This window comes from Strix uralensis, chromosome 13, assembly GCF_047716275.1.
Source record: "Strix uralensis isolate ZFMK-TIS-50842 chromosome 13, bStrUra1, whole genome shotgun sequence".
Taxonomy (NCBI): Eukaryota; Metazoa; Chordata; class Aves; order Strigiformes; family Strigidae; genus Strix; species Strix uralensis.
The window spans coordinates 19,693,091-19,706,931 of NC_133984.1; positions in this window are offsets into that span (position 1 = coordinate 19,693,091).

Here is a 13,841-nt window from a genome sequence, read left to right on the forward strand (position 1 = left end):
AATAAATACTGATAACATGGGAGACTCCCTGCTTACTATATTGCTGTATCAGGCCTTCTTATTACTGCACCTTTGCAGCTGGAGAAATGGATGCAAAATCATCTTCTTTCAAATAAGGCTAGAGCTGAAAGTGAAAGGGGACCAAAAAGGGGAGCTGAAATAGGTACAGGCATAACAGGACTTTCATTTGAGACAATATTAAGCAAGATAAAACCCATTTAATTCTGTGAGCAGACTAATAAACAGGAGTATGACAGAAGGAAGTATGAGTGGCACAGAGAGGGTCAGCAGGGTTATTCGTCACTGTGTGTTTGCAGTATACAAAAGGGATGCTCAATGGAACTCAAAGGTGACAAGCTTGAACTAGATAAATGAATTATTTTTATACTGTGCAAAACTTAACCTGTAGATCTCAATTCCACAAGATCCCGTGTTGTTACGAGATACACTTAGATACAAAACTGGTGAGGATTTTACACACCAGACTTATTAGATGTATTCAGTTAATTTAAAAGCAATTTAACTTCATTTTTTTAGCTAGAAATCAGAGGAGGCTGTGTTTCAGAAGCAGAGGCAGGCAACTTCCTTCAAAGATCTTATAAAACATAGAGTGAAGACTATACCACGAACATTTGGCTTTCAAAACTATGTCTTTCCCTTATGGTTGCTAAGAGGTGCTAAGCAGGTAAAGGTTGATGAGGCTTGTTAAACCATGTGCTCAGAAATACTGATTTTTGCAACTGTTTTTCATGCTTTCCTTGGAATCAGCTAGCTTGAGAAAGCAAGCTCCCTGTCTTGTGATTTAGCGAATGTTTTGCTCATTTTTATTGGAGAAGATTGTGCCTATCTATTGGACAGCATATTTGACTTTGTCTTTGGGATACAGATGATGAAATTCTGATTTCTGAGGCAAAGTAGAACCTGCCTTTCCTATAGCTCTGCTCACTTGATGGAGTTGCCAGAAGTCACCCTTTCCCCTGTTGGAAAGGGAGCTATCTGGAAAACCTGTGCTGAATGCAAACATACTGTACTAGGTGGTTTTTTTCCTTTTGCTTTTATGATTGCTGGTGCACTTAATCGATGTTTATTTTTGCTTTCTGGTACTTGCTAGAAGATTCTCACCACTGGAACAGAAGTGATGGAAATATTTAATGCATGACATTATTTATCTTTAGATATTAGTGGAAGTAGGATAAAGGACTGCAGAATTTACTTTGTTCTAAAATTGATTACATCTCTTTTGCATGCTTCATATTATCTAGGGTATTTCAGTCACGCATATGATTTAGTTATCTTGTGGCACTGAGTCGTACGTGCGACTCTGGAGCCTGAGAGAATTGGATAGGTTTAGTGCTAACTCAGCAGAGTAAGGATGAATTCCATATAGGTGGAGAAATGTAGGTTGAGCTACTTGGTGCAGTTTGCATTGACTCCTGCAAACCCAGGGCTAGATTCTGATCTCGGTTACATTAGCACCGACTCTGCTCAGTAGTTGCCAAGGAAATAGCCAGGCCTAGCAGATGTATTCATTTAGGCAGACAAAACCTGTGGATTCCTTTTGGCCTGTTGATTTGGATGATACTTATCACATCTTTGGCAACATGGACTACCAGACATGAGACATCCTGGAGAGGTGGCCACTGTGCATGTTAAGCAACTCTGTAGCTCAGATAACTGCTACATGCATCTGCTATGTCCTATGTGGGATATTGTGATCATACTGCTTTGGACCTCCACTGTTGGCAAATCTGGCCTACAGTCTGGTCCAAAGCCCTCCTGTATCAATAGCACTCCAGCAATGCAACTGAGCTCTGAATCTGGCCATTTCTAAAGGTACATCAAAGTGATGTTTGATAATGTCGATAAGCAGTTCCTCATTGCACTGAAAAGCAGAACTGAGGGCTGTCGTCTTATACGTGGAGGATCTGATTTGCCAGGAGCATAGCCAGTAGTTCGAAGGAAGTGATTCTAATTTTCTGCTCAGCACTTGTTGGATGGCATTTTGAATACTGTGTCCAGTTTTGGGTCCTCCAGTTCAAGAAAGGCATCAATAAATTGCAGTGAGTTTAGCAGAGGGCCCCCAAGATGGCTGGGAGCTGGGGTATTTGCCCTGTAGTGAAAGGCAGAGGGAGCCAGGCTTGTCCAACCTGAAAAGAGATGGCTTTGGGGAGAGCCAGTAGCAGCCTCTCAGTACCTGTGAGGAAGGATCAAGGAGAAAGAGCCAGGCTCTTCACAATGGTGTATGATGGAAGGATCAGAGACTGTAGGCATAACTTCAAATAAGAGTGGATACAAGGGAAGCTTTTTTTGCCTGTGAAGACAGTGAAGCTGTGAAATAGGGGCCCAGGGAGGTTGTGCATTCTCTATCCTTGGAGTTTTTCAAGACCCAGTGGGATCTTGAAAGCCCTGAGGAAACTGGTGTGGTCTCATGGCTAACCCAGCTTTGAGCAGGGGGTTGGACTAGAGACTTCCTGAAGTCACTTCTAGACTGAATTATCCTATGGTCCTAAGCAATTTACATTCCTGGAGGGTCTGCAAGCCCTGGGGGTCTGTGTCACAGTGGGCCAGGCTGCGCTCATGGGAGGGCAGGAATCTGGTCCTGTCGGAAGGATCCTTGGCATTTGCATCTTGGTGTGAGCTGCTTACATCGCAGAAGTCTCTGGTCTCGTATCTGTGGTGTCACTAAGCCACCAGCTAGTTTGTAAGAAAAAAGACTGTACGTCCTGAGCATATGTTGCATAAACGTTATTCCTAAATCTTCTTTCTGGGGTGCATCTTACACTGGGTGTCAGAACCATTAACACATCTGGTGAATTTTTCCCTACAGTGTTCGGTACTAAATTATTTCCAGTCACATAACACCTCTGTGGCTGAGAAGGTGCAAATAGTGATCCAGAGGTATTGAGTGTAAGCAAGCAGTTTATTTAGCTTCATCCCATTAATACAATTAAATCTGAAATGATGATCACTGATGACTGCACAGCTTCACATGAATGCCTGGGCACTTGATAAAAGTTTATTTTCTCCAGACGGGGTTTGGACAGATGCAGTAAAACTGCATCCTGTCTATCTCTGGAGATTTCTGATGTAATCTCTGAAATTCATGTGTAAACCAGTAAAGAATCTGGTCTAGTTTATTTTGAGTGAGGAACTCTAGCTGCAATACTAGTGGAGTGCTTACTTCTAAAGCTATTGTAGAGCTAAATTTTGGTCAGTGAGACTCCTTCAGTCCCATAGAGACCTTTGAACAGGAGGTTATTGCATTTTTTGAGGTTTTTTTTTCTTTTATAAGGGTTAAATATTCCCACAGGTGCTTAGGAAAATAAAACAAGAACCAGATGAAGAGGAGGAAGCTGAAATGCCAAACGTCTCAACCAGTCCTGCTTAGTGCTGAACATGGATATCTATTGAATACAGAAGGCAACAGAAATAACTCTGGTGTTTGTTTTACAATCAGCTAGTTTACACAGAGGACCAACAGGGGAATTCAGTGTGCTGGCATTGTTGGCCATTTTAATTTTCAAATGCAGCTGAACAATGAATTTTGATCATCAGTCTCACTAACATTCTTACTACATACAAATCAAGTCATTCAAAAGACTTGGGTTTGCATCTAATTATTAAAATCACTGAATTGGAAACCACTTTTCACTCCCAGTTTTGAACTTTTTGCTACACGTGAGTCATGTCACCCAAAATAGCCATCCCACAGAGTATTCATCTAATCCATCTGGTAGTGCAAATAACTGAGGGACTCGAAATAACAAGAAAATTGTTTACCTTTCTAAATTGGATATGGAATGACTTTCTTGCCTCTTTACAGCAGCTCAAACATTTACACAAACCTGTTAAGCTGCTTAGAGAGAGGATTGTTTGTCCAGGTAATGCTTCTTTCAGTAAGTTAAGCTGCAAGGAAGGCAGATGCTTGACTTCATGGAGTTTGGGAGATTCTGGAGAAATTGCCTCTGGGAGAAATTTAAATAAATTAATGGAGAGCTGCTGATTTCTTTCCTTCTCTGTCTTTATTTTGAGCAAGTTATTCCTTCTCTACGCAGATGGGTCTGTGCAACACTCATAAAGGAGTAATTTAATTATGTAAAGCTGCTCCAGGTAAATGTTATTTACAGATGGCTGAAAAATTCTGGATTATACTCATTTGCCAAGAATAACCTCCCTCTTTCCATTCTTGGCAGAGAGGTGTTTTTAGTTGCCATCAAGGTAAGCTGTAGATTGTATACTCCTGTCTGCGTCTTTTTACCCATTTTGGCTGTTTTCTTTCTTTGTGATTTTTAAATGGTAACCCTGCAGGCGCTGTGCACATAATTGAAGTAAGCAATCTGCTTGTTTATCCCTGTTTTCTGTTAATTAGATATGTGCAATCTAAATTTCCTACTGAAAAACATGAGATGACATGCTAAGGGGCCAAATCTGCTTTCCCTCACGAGGCTGAACTGCCAGTGTAGGAGGAGACGTCTCCAAAGCAGGGGCACAGCAGTGTTTGTGGCCATCTCAGCTTGGGCTGGGCAGTGAGCAGAGGGCAAACAAGTCGCACTGGAAGAGACTGGAGGAGTGACCTGAGAGGCCCCGACCCTTGGCAACACCTGGGGGAGCCTTCATGTCCTTTGGGTTTGCTGTGGGCTGGATGTGCTGGAAGGTGAATGTATGTCCACAGGTCACTGTGAAGCTGCAGCAAGGTCCCTGGGCAGTGTGAAACTGTGCTCCAGGAATTTCACCCCTGCCTGAGCCAGGCTCACAGCTGCATTGATGTGATTCCAGATGCTTTTCTGTAGCCAGATTTCTTTTTTCCTACTTCATTCACTGCTGAGGTAGTGGCTCAGATCTTCACTTTTATAAATAACCAAGGTGCAGCCCTTAACCTGAACAGTTACTTCTGACCTGTGGCAGCACAGGTAAGGCCTAAAGGTACTGCTGTTTGCTAAGGGGTCTCTGTGGTTCCCAGACAATTTTATTCAGAAATGGCCCAGTTCTGCAGTGGCCACATATTCAAAATGGGCTAGTGATCGGCTGTCAGGTTCAGCCAAGAACTGAAGAATCTGCCAAGAGTGAACTTCCTAAGAAGAAATTGAAAAGATCTTCATGTAACAGGCAAAATCAAACTTTTCAGCCTGCCCACAAATGACAAGAGAGGAGAGAGAATAACCTCAGCTCTGGGTGTGCAGAATGGCAGGTAAGTGGAGTATTTCATAAAGGAATAGGTTGGTGAAAATTGAGCTCTGATGTGAGTTTTGTGGCAATAATAACGAAAATCTTCACAACTAGAAGAAACTAGTGCTGGTGTTGGGGATTCTGTTGCAGCAAGGGCACCAAGCTGGATGAATACCCGCAGGGTATTCTGCTGCCCCTGGAAGTGACAGGAGATACTCAGTCTCTCCTTCCCAGTTTGTGCAGGATCAAGTGCTGTTTTTTCATCCTGGCAGTTGTAAGTGAGTAGCCTGCTCTTGGTCACCGGTGTCTGGGTGAAGTGCTGGCAGGGAGGAGTCTCTCCCATGCAGGAGACCTTGCTGCCTCCCGGCAGAGCTGGTGGGCTCGGGCACTTGGTCTGGATCCACCGACAGACAAAGCTGAGCATGCACCTGTGCGCTTTGTGAGCTCGGGGCCCACTGCTTTTTACTGAAAGGCATAAATAAGTGGTTCTTTGAAGCTAATGGCCTCTTTTGTCTGTATATATATGCCATAATCCCATTGCAATCCTGTAACAACCTCCCTGATGTCAGACTGGCCTTGTACACGCTCACATTAATGAGTTATCGCATACTAACTCCCGGCCCAGCCCACACCCTCTTCCGTCTCCCCTTCCCTCTGTTGCTCTGAATCATTTTTCTTTTGCTTGCTTGTTGCTTGCCTGCAGTGATGGGTGTGTGCCCTTTTGCTCCCTGCGAGTCTGGCAGTAAATCATATGTTTGTTTTTTTTTTCTTTTTACATTCTGTGGCAGCTGCTCTGATTAGTTTGAAGCAGAATAAAAGACCTATAAATGGGGAGAATCCTGAAGGTAAGTACTTTACTGTAGACTTAATGTCAAGGTACAGTACACATAGTAGCTTTTACAGGGACCATTTAAAAACTGTTATCCACTGTATATTTTAAAGGCAGGACATAATTCAGACATCTGATTGACTGCCCTTGAACATCGATTTTTGCTCTACAATTTTTATTTTTAAGAAACCTTGATCTGAGAACTTTTGAGAAGTCATATATGGCGTTCATCACCCTTAGTGGATTACCTCTGCTGAGTTGCAACAGATTTGTGGTGACAATAAGGCAGAAGGAAGGAATGGCAAGCTCTTATCAGAGGAGCAGTGGAAAAGTCACTCCTGTAGATTTGAGGACTGCTTAAGAATTGTCCTCCCTTTTCACTGTAGAAAGTGGTATTTCTGATATTTCTCATGATTCTGATTACTCCAGGGAGGACATGATTCAGTGATCTCAGATCCCTTCAGAGACCACGACACCATCTTAGTCCCTCTCAGGAACTGGGAAATGACAGCGACCTCCAGGGTACCCTCAATAGGCAAAGCATTGCCATTCTGAAGCACTGAGTCCAGCGATTTAACACAAGGATTTAGGAAGGGAACTGGACTTAAAATGTACTTCAGAAAGCTGTCAATCATTCATCTGTAGCTTTCAAGTCAGACTTGCTCTTGAATGTATTGTTGCAGTAGTCTTTAAACTGAGTCTTCCTCACAGCATCTAGTAAAATTACGGTGCTTCCTATAACTCTTTTCCTGCCCCTGTTCCCATCTGCCCCCAGATGCACTCTCTGTGTTACCCTTGGTGTTTGCAGAGTTCAGTGTTTGACCAAGTCTGGCTTCATCCTTCCAGAGAAGTGTTGTTGGGTTTGTTGCATGGGGTGGGGTGTTTGAGCAGCTCCTGCAACCTGAGGGCTTTTAATGAATGACCTCTCTGGGGCTCACCAGATATGCTGATCACCAGAATCCTCCCAGAAAGCATGATTTTCACCCAATTTTACACCTAATCTGCTTCCACGCCCCCTCTTATGGTCATAAGAGATGCACTCTGTGCTCCACTTTTCAGTTGTTTTTATCATGTCCCCATCACCCCACCATTTCCCACAGCTACTTTGACTCCTCTTCATACTGTTCCCTAGCTCAGGAAAGAGCTCCCTGTTTCCCAGCCCCTGCCCTCTTCTCGAGTCCTGGGACATGTTCCCTTCTCAGAAGGTTTCAGACTGTCGGGTTTACACTACAAAGGCTGTTTCTTTGGATCTTATGAAGAGCTTGAAGTCAATGCTGTGATTCTGCTACTTGAGCTAAGGCTGTCTCTGATGTGCCTGCTCCAAAGCTGTGGTTATTTGAATTGCCTGCTCTGCTCAGTCGACTGGTGCTGTATGTTGATTTCCAAACAGTGGCTTCTTTATTTTGGAAGTACAAGAGGTGCCTCTGGCCCTAAGCAGTTCGATGGAAGGTGCACACTGGAGGTTTGATGGAGGTGGAGGCTGGCGGGCATGGGCAGTATGTGCCTGCATGGAGCAGACATACCTATGCACTTGTCTTCCTCCTGTTTTCTGCCAGGGAATGTTAATACTCAAAACAGAAATTAGGCAAGTAGTTTCAGCATGCATGTTCTGTTCCCGTTAAGACAGGGTATAACTCTAATGTGCTTAGTATTTCCCAAGTACTGGCATATTTACATAGGTAAGAAACCTTCAAGTCTGAAATAACAGTAAACAACTTCTTACAGAAATTCAAGCCGAATTTAGAATATTACTGTGTTATCACAAGCCAAAAGCATTGGCAATCAAAGGTGTTTTTGAAGCCGTTAGCTCCAGTTTCACTGACTTGTTTTGGTTTTTTGTCTTTGATAACACTCATTGCTTTTGAGGAAATGAACTCACTGACAGCTTGGAGGGCAGGACTGGCTTAGGCGTAGTGAAAAAAACCCCAAAATGCTGTATCTAAAGCCACTGTTTAGTCTTTGAATTTGAGATTAAATCATATCCCTTTATTTCCATAAATGTTTCTCTTCACAGATGTACTGGGAGAGGGGAATTCAGTGACTTTGAATGCATGAACAACAGAGGATGACACAGCCTCAAAACAAATGTCCTAAAAAGTGTTTATTACCGGGCGTTAAAACAGGTAAGGCTGGAAAAAGGATTTTAGCATATCTTTGCTTTGTTGACTGCTGCCAATATGTTTGACAGCTTTTTTTTTTTCCTCATCTCATTCATAGGGTATGGTCACTGGTGCTTAAAGAGACCTGGAAATATTGACATCAGAATTGAATTACTGATGTGCTAAATTAGAGGACTACTTGCACAGGTCACGCTGGAGCCTCCTGCCAGGTGAACGGGTGGGTGTGCAGGTGTGTAAGTGTGGAGTACCTTTCTCTTGCCAAACTTATTTCATGTATGTACACCTCAGAGAAACAAAGGAACCTCTTTTCCACCAAATACTATGTTGCATAAAAGCTAAAGGATCTTTATTGCTATGTTTGCCCTCGAGGTGAAGCGAGGGCTTGAGAAAGGGTCTTGGCACGTGAGCCTCTTCGCCGTGCCCCTCGCCTCCGAGGGCTGTGCTCAGAGGAGCCAAGCCAGAGTCCTGCAGGTCCCCTCGCCAACCCTCCCTGCCTGGGGCTTGGTGTGAGCTCCCCTAACCGGGAGCTGTGCTGCTGTGGCTATGCAGCGCGGGGTCATTTAACATGCTTGGCTCTCTCTATGCTCTCTGGCAGGCCTGTCAGCGACTGCCGCACCTGAGTGCGCAGAGCCAGGGAGGACCCTTGTGCAGACATCAGTGGGACCAGTGAAACGCTCCCTTTCTGCACGTCAGGCTAGCCCGGTGCTTCCGCTTGAGTTGAAGCCCAGATATCTTTTTGGGAAGCAAAAGAATCAGACTCTAGAATTTAACCTTGAACTTTACATCTTAGTAATGGTGCTGGTCAACTTGAAAAATGAGACACTTGTTTACAGTATGCTCCAGGTATGTAGGTTTAAGACACAATTTATCTATCTGTGAACAAGGATATGAAACAACAGTTAAAGTTGATTATTATTATTTTTACCATATTTCTCCCCTGCCCTGAAATTCCATTTCATTCTCATCTGAAACATTTTTCTTTTCCTTTTGCCAGCTGACCTGGAAAGTCCATTATTCAGCTAAATATAAGCTACCCCAAATATGTGTAGTTTCTGTCCAGAAAAGTAATTTGTGTTTTTTTGCTCTCAGTCCAGAGTTTCAGACCATTTGTTGTACCCTTCGCTTCATTGTTATGATTTGCTCCATTCTGTGGCCTGAAGTATGATAATCTAAGCAGAACAGAAATGCAAAATAGGATGATTTTTACAACCAGAATTAAAATTTCTATTGTTTGCTACAAACACAAAGAAGCAAAGAAAGTGCTGTGTTAATTTCTTCTTTTCTAGAAGCACCAGCGAAAAATGGAGAGGGAAAAAGAAATCTGTAATAGAAAAACATAGAAGATCAACGTCAGTATTTGTTGATTTCTAGGTTTTATTTCTTTTAACTTTTTAAACTAGGTTTTTCAAACCATCCGCTTGCAGAAATTTGCATTTTATGAGGACAAAGTTACAAAATGATGAGATCGTTTTAGGTAACTTACCTCTTTTTCCTCAGCTTGTGGCATCTAAAACTAACCGTGCTTGTCATCTTCTCAGTAATTTCTTATCATTGAAGTTAAAATATAATCTAAGTTTGCACCAAATGAGCTGTTCCAAGATGAGTTTGCCAAACTCTGTATTGCAGTGGGTTTTCTGCAATTATGATTAGATACTGCCAAACAAAAATGCTCTGTGGAATACAAGTGAATCCAACATTGATTAGCTTCTCTAAATCCCACAGGAGGTTAGAAGCAGCACAACTTGCATTTAATCTTTTGTCTCTGTCTCTGCCAACCACAGTTTTGCTGGTAGATACAGCACAACTGAAAAGGGGATGAAGAGAGGAGAAATGAGAGGCTGAGGGAGGACTTTTTTCTATTTTTAGGGGCTGATCTGCTTTAGGATGATGTTGGTGCTCACAAGAGGTCTCAGAACTGCTGGATCAGTTGTTAGTGTAGCTACATCCCATCCAGAGGACAGAAACCACCAGTACGAGAGTTTGTGTGTGCAATTATTTTTACTCCTCCCGTCCCCTTGCCTTTTTCTAGCTGATTATTGGTTCTCCCACCAAATGTGAAATAAACAGTCAAAGGCAACATTTGTCTTAGTCTTGTCTGAGAACTTCCCAATGGGAAATGGAAGCATATTTCCACTATCTGTTAGTGGATTTTACATTCCTGCTCCACAAACTATTCTGCACATGAAAAAGTCTCTCCATTTGAGCAGTTTCCCTAACAAGCTTCAAAGTTGTTTGCTGGATTAAGGCAAAGTTAGGATTTGTGTCTGATTTTAATTAATCCCAAACAGTGCTTCCATTTCTGCTGTTGGTCAGTCAAGAGAGACAGGTAAATAGTGAATATGCTGTATCTTTTTACTCTTTTACAAAAATATCATGCCTGCTGCATGAAGATGTTACCTCTGCTGTAAGCCTGTGGTGTTATGCTTTGGGGAAGGGAATTCTTATTTTCCAAACGATATACTTATGCAGAGCAGTCACTTCTCTTACACTCCATACATGCAAAATGCTTAATAATTTTATCTTCAGCTTTCAAGCATAAAAGCAAGAAAGTTACCTTATTCCAAACTTAACTACTTGTGTATGTTGTTGGTATCAAATAAGATTACTGCTTGGAAGATTTATCTTTCACTTGAAATAACCCAGGAGAATGTCAGATGCAAAATGATTTTTGAAATCTTGGCATTTACTGCTGCTTTATACTGTCTGTGTGCAACTTCAGTCAACAGCAGTGACATTATTGTGCGAGTCCCTCCAACTGAAGGGAATTGGCACCCTATTAAAACTCCCTCCTTGCAGACCTGAACTGGAAATATGTTACTATGCAGCTCTGTGTTTATCTCCTGACAAGTGGTGATCAGAATCATGGCTGCTACCAGCCAGGCAGGATTCTCTCCTTGTCAGTTTATTCCCTCCTGTAGCTAATCCTTCCTCCAGTGTTATCTGGCCGCCGATGTCCTCCTTGTTCCTTTCACAACGGGCTCTCTGCTTTGGCTTTTGTCCCGTGTAAACGCAGCCCTGCCAAGTCTCTCTGTGATGAGCTCCCTTCCGTGCTCTGCTGTTGCAGCATCAGCATCTCACATCCTTGTGGATCAGCGCTTCCGCCTCTCTCTGCTCCAGCAACGTGGGTGCTGCTGGCAGAGCAGCCTGCGGAGAGCATGGGGCCCTGGGCAGCAGGACGTGGCGGGGCTGGAGATGGTGGACGCAGCACGGGAGTGGGTGATGCGCTGCAGCATCTGCAGGTTTGCAGCCCTGCAGGTCTGTCATTGTCACCTGGTATTATTATCTTACTCCACACTTACACACCTCATCCATCGTCACGCTGGATGCTTGCACCTGGCTGCAACGGGGTTATCTATCAGCTTTGCATCACTGTCTGCTGAAATTAATTTCTGGGAAGGATTGATGGTGTTTTTGGAGAGTTGGCCTTAGCTTTCAGCCTTATTTCCTCTTGCTTATGGTGGTCATTGCAGGGTCTCTTCTGAGCAGAAGCATACACACACCCATGCATAGTTTTCACGTGTGGCCATATTTCTTGAAGATCAGACCTGAATCTGTGCTGCTATATACAAAAGACTAGACATAAAGTCAATAACTGGGACTTTACACAGCTGTAAATTCTCTCATCCTGTCATCTTCCCATTCAGGCAAGAAAGATGTGAGAATCATGTAGATTCAGAAGCAGAGGTTCATGGCAAGACTGGGGGTCTCCTGATCACAGCCACAGACGATGGCCCCTTCTGGAACTCGCTGTGTTAGTGGTAGGGTTTATTAGCACAATTTATGCCCCCCAAATTACCCTATTCATGCTGGAGGCTGCTCAATTCATACCAAGCAAGCTGCTCAGGTGGAAGCTCTTTAATGTCTGCTGTTTAAAGTCAAACCTATCTTATTTGACTGAAGCAGGACAGAGTGTGAGGCACTCAATCGGCAGGTCCATCAGTCCTTGGCAGGCGAGAAAAGAGCAGCTGGGAGGACAGCCTCTGCTGGTGGCAAGTCAGAAGAGGATGTCTGGCCACAATCTAATTGTAAGGGATGTGGGTGAGTCCATGCGTAGAGTGATTAAAATTGATTACGGAAGAGTATCTGGGGGCTCTTCCGAAGCTAACTGAAGTCAGTGGAAAAGAGTCTTTTTCACTCAAGTCTCTGGCATTGAATTAAAACCCTAGAATACCCCATCATGAAATAATTTGGTTAGCAGACAGAATGGTGAGATTTAACAAATGAAGGATTGAAGAACTAAATAGGATTCGAGGTGATGCTTTCAGTTCCTGGCTCTCCACAGACTTACTGCTTGACATTGCCAAAGTTCATCAGTCTCTCTGGACATCCCTTTCTAGCATGGACAGGTATGACAGTGTGAATAATTTTTCTCTCTCCCATTTTTATCAGTGTCAACTGCATTATTCTCTGTTCTTTCTGTGCGTGTCTACAACACACAGTGCACCTGGGATGTTTTAGCTGGGGTCCCTAGCCTGCTTTATAACACATATTAAAAAAAAAAAAGGTCAGAAACAAAGGCCAAAACAGGTCTCATTATTTCTTTAGTGGTACATCAGAAATTAGCATAAGGCTTGATGCACGGCAAGCTGTTCCTACAGTTCCTCAGAAAGCTGATCTCTTCTGCTCTGTATTCAACTCCATTAATACCACATTCTCCTTTTCATTCCTACAGAGCCTACCTAAAGACTGACAGCTGTATATCATATTACTCTTGTCTGTGAAATGGATTATTTTCCACAATGGGCTGAGATGAGATCAGAATAAGGCAAACAAAATTAGTTTTAAAAAAATTCAGTCAGTGGTATATTCCCCTCTTTTTATGAATAATGTATACATTCATATAGAGTAGCATAATAATTAAGGGTTTTTGACTTATTATAAAATGCTGAAGAATGTCTAATGATACTGCTTTATCTATTCATTTAAAGTTCAGATATAAATCCAAGGTATCATTAAATACAGCTTCACCTAACTGTATATTTCAAAGTCCATGGGATATTTTATTTCTGGGCTTTTAATCTTTTAATTCAGCTAAAAGTGACTTTAGTAAGTGACTTGATAAATAATTTAAAAAATAGCACTTTTACACTGTAATCATGCCAGGAGAAATGAAAGAGTAGCTGAAGTGTCAGAGGTTATAAATTGCAGCAAAGGTATTAGCATCTTGGTGAAGAAGTCTATGTCACATGGAGAAGCAAGGTCTCCTGGAAACATATTGACTCTTTCTAATTAGTTAGAAGATTTACACAGGCAGTAAAAATGGGCTAGTTTATTGATTTTTGTCACATTCCTGCACTACAATAGTTTTGCTCATTTACTGTATATAAGAATACCTTGCGTGTGCCTGACCCTCCCTACGGCTGGGACTGAGAAAAGTCGCTGCGTTTGATTGTTCTTGGCCTCACCTTGCAGAACAACGCGGCCGTGCGCTGTCCGTCCACAGCACCTCCTCAAGTCAAAAGAGGTTTTAAAGGATGGTTGTACTCAGAGAAATGACTAAAAATGCTGCTATATTTGTTGTCCCTGTATGACATCGAGTTCAGATTTGCTTTGTTTATGGGTAACAAGACAAGGTTTCTAATTGTCAGCTCTGCATATACGATAAAGATCTGAAAGCAGAGCTGAGTGTTTTCTTGGCTTTGACATCAATAACTGCAAAGATGCTGACACCGACGTGCAGCTGAGGTGGGCCGTGTGTGACTGGGCGGGATCTGGTTCTCAGCTGC